The sequence below is a fragment of the Engraulis encrasicolus genome, chromosome 20 (assembly GCF_034702125.1).
Source record: "Engraulis encrasicolus isolate BLACKSEA-1 chromosome 20, IST_EnEncr_1.0, whole genome shotgun sequence".
In the NCBI taxonomy this organism is placed as follows: Eukaryota; Metazoa; Chordata; class Actinopteri; order Clupeiformes; family Engraulidae; genus Engraulis; species Engraulis encrasicolus.
Genome location: NC_085876.1, coordinates 24,834,807 through 24,839,993, shown reverse-complemented (window position 1 = coordinate 24,839,993; position 5,187 = coordinate 24,834,807). Strand labels below are relative to the sequence as shown.

General features: G+C 40.4%; 1 long non-coding RNA gene across 1 annotated transcript; it reads right to left on the bottom strand.

The window, feature by feature from the left end:
- Nucleotides 1-227: 227 nt before the first annotated feature.
- On the bottom strand, nucleotides 228-2,874 carry LOC134435816 (uncharacterized). The gene is made up of 5 exons (XR_010032100.1): nucleotides 2,760-2,874; nucleotides 2,495-2,592; nucleotides 2,298-2,360; nucleotides 1,867-1,937; nucleotides 228-1,217 (listed from the first exon to the last, which is right to left on the bottom strand). It is a non-coding gene; the product is annotated as an uncharacterized LOC134435816 (long non-coding RNA).
- Between the last annotated feature and the right edge of the window lie 2,313 nt (nucleotides 2,875-5,187).

Sequence of the window (5,187 nt, the reverse complement as noted above, 5' to 3'; positions counted from 1 at the left end):
GCTTTATGTGGAGAGGGAACAGAGGTGATGTGAGCTAACTGCCTTCGAAACAAAGTCTGCAGTCTATGGTTCGGTAACACCCCACAGCTACAGTACAGGGCACAAAAAATATCATAGAGCTGACATTTGTTGATTTGAGCCCAAGACATGAGACGTTTTCATGTCATTTTCATTTTGCAGACTAGGCTATACACTGTAAAACATTTGAAGCCAGTTCGACTTCCAAATCCAAGTTCCCCTGCTGCCTTAAGTTTGCAAGTTAACTGAACTTCAGGATTATTTTTGTATCAACTCAGAAATCAAAGTCTATAAAGTTGATCCAACTACAATGTTGTTGTTGTCTCAACATAATGTTCTTAGTCGTCAAAGTTGATTGGACTTTGTAGCAATTGTTCAATGAAATTGATAGTTTAAGCTGAATTAAAAAGCCATTACAAATCACTTCAACTTCGGATGGAAAGTTTAAATAACACAATGAAAGACATCATGTGATATATGATTGAAATTCCACATTTATTTTAACTTGTATAGTACATTCAAAAAAGACTACCAAAACCAAGTTCCCCTGCTGCCTTGAAATTATAAGTCAAAACGTGAATTCAACTACATATTTGTTGTTCAAGTTCAATTTCACATATTAATACATACACAGATGGTTACTACTTTATACCACCAAAATTCATGACAAATCAGCTAGCCAAACAGGGCACGGGAGAAATTGGGGTTGCAGTAAGAAAACATTATGTTTTGGTAAGACTGATGGAGGGAGAAAGGATTTATGTAGAAGAAAATGTACTGTACAGAGCTGTGGTCTATTGGGCATTAAGCTTAATCTTGCAATTGGAAGGTTGCAGGTTTGAATCTGTAACCATACATCAGTACCCTCATCCATGACTTCTGGGCCATTAGGAATCTAATTCAAATATTACTCCAGGGACCGTTTTACCAATACGTAGTGTGATGTCATTGAAAAGAGTACAGTACATGATGTAGTACAAGTCCAAAACACTGTGTGGTCAACAGTCCATGTTTTGTGAACACACAAAAGATTCAGTCTTTTTCTTCACATTGAGCCCAACTAGCCAGTTGTCATGCCCCCTTTGAGATGAATGATGTCGACCTTGTGATGAATGATGAAGACCTGTAGCAGGCCTTTGTCTTTGATAAGCAGTCCAACTTGCATCCCTATTAGCCTCAAGCTGGTCTTCACCATGAACCTGAAAAGATAAAAATAAGAAAAAAATATATACTTATGTATGAAACATTACTGCCATCACTCTCTCTCTCTCTCTCTCTCTCTCTCTCTCTCTCTCACACACACACACACACACACACACACACACACACACACACACACACACACACACACACACACAAAAACAGGGTGTCCCGAAACACTTTAAACCAAAATACTGTATGTGTGCATTGTTTTTTATTCTTCAAAGTGTAAGAAAATGTGCACAGACATCATTTTACAGTTCTGTCTATTCTCAAAAATATGTATTTAGGTTTACACTGTGAGACCTGTCCTTGGAAGTGAATGCAGCCATTCCAAATGAATGCATAATATTACAAATAGAGTTGTATGTGGTAAAGTGCGTTGCCACTAGTGCCTGGATTAAAGTGGATGTCAGTTTGAGAATAGATGGTGACTAAACAGTCACATGATATTTAATTAACACCTACTTAACGATGTAAAGTGTGTGCATTATTTCCACACACACACACACACACACACACACACACACACACACACACACACACACACACACACACACACACACACAGTATATGGGTGGACTATAACTGTTGTTAGACAAGAGAACGACCTAAATTAGGAAAGCATTTGTAAATACGAAGACTTACAGCATACTGCAGGAATCCTCTTGAAAGTGTGGGAGTTGATGTAGAGCTGTGCAGTGGTTTTGGTTTGTGTCCTGCAAAAACAGGTGAGTGTAGTTGTAAGTGATTAGGATTACCTTGAATCCAAACCTAGGCACTAGCGTAACATTACTGCTCTCTCTCTCTCTCTCTCTCTCTCTCTCTCTCTCTCTCTCTCTCTCTCTCTCTCTCACACACACACTCACACACACACACACACACACACACACACACACACACACACACACACACACACACAATGGGCAATTGAACAATGTGTTATTAGTCAATAGTATAACAGCATGAATGTTCACCAGAGATGTCAATCCTGGCATAAGTAGACAAATCCCCTACCACAGTTGCTTGTGCATCAGTTACATTTATAAGGGTTTAGGAAAGTATTTGTAAAGTCTTACGTCGTACTGGAGGATTCCTCTGAGTCAATGTAGAGCTGTTGTCCTCTGCTTTAGGTCTGTGTCCTGCAAAAACAGGAGAATGTAGATGAATTGTACGTATTACATTGAATCACAATCTCTGTACATATTGATAGAAAAACACAGCATAGAACATAATTACATTCCATACAGTCACTAGAGTACAGTAGGCTACCTACCTGTTTTCAGTTTCTCTCTGAAGAACCTCAAGCCAACCCAGAAAGAATGGAAAGGTCCCATGAAGGTCTGTGGTAGCAGTCTTGTGGAACACCGTTAGCTGAAGCAGATAAATAACAGAAAAGAAAATAATGTATAAGTGATGGAGACATAAAAACAACTTTGAAGTTTATGTGAATGAATATGAATGAGAACAGCTAATTAATATGGGTTATATTGCTCAAATAGCAGAATACATTATATGCCACATTTATTAGACAGATGTACCTGTATTACTCATTAAACACACTCCATGGCCTCAATGTAGTTCAGAATCTTCTTCTTCCTCTTCTGTGAAAATGTTCCCGGCAGCTCTATTGTCAGACCCCATCATCCGTTGGTAGAAGCATGAAGCACCCTGTAGTTAAAACACACAATAGTTCTCTTGTAATACCAAGTTTTTACACGCTTTTCCTCTTGACTAATGTTGTCTACCGAATGTGTTATATCAGCATTGAACGCTGAAAGCATCGCTTCAAAAGGCACATTGCCGCAATGGTTAACTGACATGTTTAAAATAGCCAATAATGTCCTTCAGCAGTAGGCCTGTCTGAGTTTGACTTCGATTAAAATGAAGTAAATAAACAGCCAAGATTATACCCTGATATTTCCTTTGAGGCAGTCTGAATAAAATTCTACACGGTGACCTTTTAAATGGTAGGCCTAGTTCTAATGCCGTGTAAAAAACGGTGCGTAAAACATGTTCCGATGAGGTCCCCTTTCACAACGCTGGGTGTTCGGACACAATTACACAACCTTGTAACATAGCAATCTGACGATTGGCCATTTGGAACTACAAACTCATGAAATGTGGATAACCTGCCATTTGAAATAAGCAATTACCATTTCGTTCATGACCGGTTTCTCCTACATTAAACATTTCATATTTTGCGCGCAACATGGCTAGTGTTAGGCTAGTGAGCCCACCATGCCAGAGATATTTTTAAAAAGTTTATCCTTTTGGGCTTCAGTTTAACCGACAGGCATGTTACATCACTGATTCTGACAATTAAAAATAGTTTAACTTACCGGTCAAAGACTGGACGTGGCTCAATCGCCATGGAGAGTGCGAGTTAAATCTAGTCCCTTTGGAGCATTTGACGGTTGATGTTGAGGTCCTTAAGGGTGGTTTATGCCTCGAGATCAGCGTCACTGCATCATGATGCAGTGAGCCGCGCAGTTAACGTAGTGAAGCCCCCCCCATCACGCAGGTACTCTGGGGCACCTCCCCAAAATTGTGTCTCGACGCAGGGAGCGACGGCGTGAAAGGGCGAAAATAGGTCTCTGATTGGTCCTCTCGACCAGCCTGCTCTGTCCTCGAGTCGAGAACAAGCGCTACTTCCTTGTTCTAACCTTCGTCGGTCTACGGACTGTGAGCTCTTCATTAAATAAGTTGCCCGTGCTTTGTTGTTTGATTTATTTACACGAACCGAAGACAACACATGCGCGTGCAAGTTACGACGCTGAAGTTATTTGGACAGTTGAACAGTGGTTCCGAGGTCGAGGAAACATTCCGCTTCGTCCTCGACAAATGAGCCACTTCTTTGTTCCAAACTACTACTGTGGCTGCCAGTGCGATCAAACATGCACGTGATATAAAGATTTAATGTTTCATTTTCATTCTCGTCGAGTCTGTGATGCTAAAAAACAACCGACACGTCTAGTTTACTCTTTGTATTGAAGGCAGTTTCAGCGTGGAATGACATCGCGCAGACCGTGCTTCAAAACAGGGCATAAACAAGAATTAACTGCATCATGGCTGCGTCAAGCTCACTCTGTGGCACAAGTAGGAAGCATAACTGAGCCTTTAATTCCATGGCTAACGACGGCTGTCTTCTTCCGCGCTTCGGTGCAGCTGTGATTTCTTATTTTTGCCCGAGAATCGAGTTTCACGGTGTTATTAAGCTATTAGTAAACCATTTCCATTCTTCAGGGCCGGCTTATTTGACTCAGCATTCAGCAAACAGACGTTCCAACTTCATGCTGCATGCATGTTGTTTAGCCCCACCCCCACTGATTCGCGGTTATTTCCATTCAAACCTTTGACTTTCAAAACCAAGTTCAACCAAACCATGGAACTTCAACTCAATGGATTTCTCAGAGTTAAATATTCCCGCCTTTCCCTCTCTTTCTTTTTTTCAACGGCTGACTTGCCAACCTAAGTTCATTCAACACTTCAAATCTGCCAGAACTATCAAATAATCAACACAATAGGCATGTGTAAGTTGTATTAGAGAAAAAACTTCCTCACTTAAGTTAAATATCGAGGACTTATCAGAGCTCATTGTGTTGAAGAGACCTAGTAAGTGGTTTTAACTAAGCGAGGCTGCAATGTTTTACAGTGTACCTTTTTAATGGTAACTGTAGAGAAGACACCGGTGCAGCATAGATGCAGTTATTTTCTTTTACATACGGTAAGTGCATAAGTACTTAAGTAATGTTTCAATGGAAAAACCATCTTCACGAGAGTCCATGAGTTCTTGTCCATATCCTGCTGATGCAGATGACAAAACAGAAGCACGTGACATTACTCCGTTGTTGGACATTTTTAATAGTGTTCATATTTTTTGCATTATATTTCCCATTGCCCGTCTGCATACGTATTTCTCAACATCGTTTCCTTCTTTTCTTTGTGTCGCTGTCAGGATTGGGGAAA